The following is a 2,295-nucleotide window of genomic DNA, read 5'->3' on the forward strand; positions in this document are numbered from 1 at the left end:
CAAACATTAGCTAAAAGTTTAACTAATGAGAAAATATATGCTTGCGGATGTTACTTCTTTATATTATATATTGAAAATAAAATAAAATTACATTAAATATGAAAAAATGTATTTTTTGTCATGTTTCAATTTAAAATATAGAAGCAAAAGAAAATAAAATAAAAAATTGTTAGACACCCTTTAAGTTATGTGTTATAATATTTTCATGTGAATATTTCACATGATCATGTTAAAATTGTGTATGCTCCTTTTCATACCAAAATAGGCGAAATTTTCTAAATATTTTTAGAAGGAAAATTGGCATAAAGTTTTAATGACATTGTCATATGACATATGACATATGACATATGACACAAGATAATTATAATCCTACAACTTGTATTACATTAGGATAAAAAGTCATGAATCAGGATAATGATGTATAATGTGATGTTATATGAAGAAAGAAATTTATATTTGAGAAAAAGTCCTATAGAAGTACTTCCTTCTTGATGTAGGGCTAATGCTATTTTATATGCAATTTTTTTTTTGGCGTTTCAAAAAAAGTTGAACTAAGAAATGAACTATTTTATCATTTCTTTATGGTTTTTTTAGGGAAGGGGAGTGGTGATTCATGAATTACTAATAGTAACTATAGGCTTTTCATGCATTCTCATATGGGTGAACATGGGTCGGGTAAATCCAATGAACCCGCCCAATCCAATCCGATTCAATAGCAAAAATGCGGGTTGGATCAGGCAATCGGGTTAGTCGGATGGATTTTACTACAACCCAACCAAGTTCGGATCGGATTTCGGATTCAATTCAAATTCATCCAACCCAACCCAAAATCCATACATATAATAATAATTTTTATAATTTTACTCATACTTGGAATGCTAGTGTCGGAGTGATGACTTTTTGAATCTTTGAGACTTAAGTATTTGTAGTTATTTGTCATATTTGAACTTAGAGTATTTGTTCGTAGTTATTTGTTACATGTTTATATATAGTTATTTGGCATGTTGGAGACATCTAAGTTTTAAGTGTCATGACATGACATTTAGTGTTGTTTTTCACTTTTTAGATACTATTTATATTAGATTATTTCATGTCATTTGGTAATGAAGTTTTATGTTTTCATGATATTTGGTTATATGTCATTTATGTGGTATTATTTCTATAACTTTTTGTGTCTTTTTCATGCTATTTAGTATTATAACATATTTAGTATTTTTTATAACTTTTTCTTTATAATAATTTTTTGCAAGATTTTTTAATATTTCAGATATATTATTATTTTAATATGGTGATCCAATAAATCTATCCAACCCAATCCAAACTTCGTCGGGTTGGTTCGGATCGGGTCCGAAGATGAAATTCGTAAAATCCAACCCAACCCAACCCAGCCAATTTTGATCGGTTCAAATTTTATTTTGACCAAAATTCATCCAACTCAACCCATGTGCACCCCTACATTCTCATTTTTGTCTTTATCTCTTTTTCCTTGTGTATCACATTTATTAGTAATTTTTTATCCTCCTGTAGGTGTCTAACCACTTGAGTGTATACCAGACCAGAAACATTTTCCTTTTCTTTTTCTTGGTCTTGGTCAAAACTCACTCAAACAAACGGGGTGACTTTAGAATTTGTATTTATAGATCATGAACGTATGTGTCAGGAATCCAACGGTTGAGAATGAGACTCAGGTCTATTCAATGAAGGACAAGAAATTCAGGCTTTACTCAACAAACAAATGTTTGATTCAGTGTCTCTATGTAATAATGTACAAGCTGCATTTGAGTGAAAAATGCTGCCTCTGGTGTGTTACAGCATCAGCATGTGGGCCAAGTTGGAGCAGTTCAGAAGAGATTGTGATTGGTGGGTCACGATCTTCGGGAACACCACTTGCTGACATGGTATCTAAGATGCCTCCTACCACGAATCACCTTGAGGCTTAAATATGCTTTTTTTCCCTTCAAAATGTATTGGTTTAATCATTTGAAAAATATTTCCTAACTTTGAATTTTTGAGAATATATGTTGTTATTTGTCTTTGTCCTTAAATAAGTTACTCACAAAATAATAACTGACCATTCCTACTTTATGTTTTTATCTTATTTGCCACGGTGGAATTCACCAATTTATAAAACTTGTCGTTAAGTTTTATTGGGTGCGTTTAACATGCACCAGTCAATTAGGTGGTGCATTCATACACCATCAAATTTTTGTGGAAAATTACCAGGTTGTCCCTGTCTTTTACCTTCCAACCCTAGTTTTGCACCACCGCTCCCTCCCGCCGTCGCATCATGCCAAA

This window comes from Lotus japonicus, chromosome 2 (assembly GCF_012489685.1).
Source record: "Lotus japonicus ecotype B-129 chromosome 2, LjGifu_v1.2".
NCBI classification, from domain to species: Eukaryota; Viridiplantae; Streptophyta; class Magnoliopsida; order Fabales; family Fabaceae; genus Lotus; species Lotus japonicus.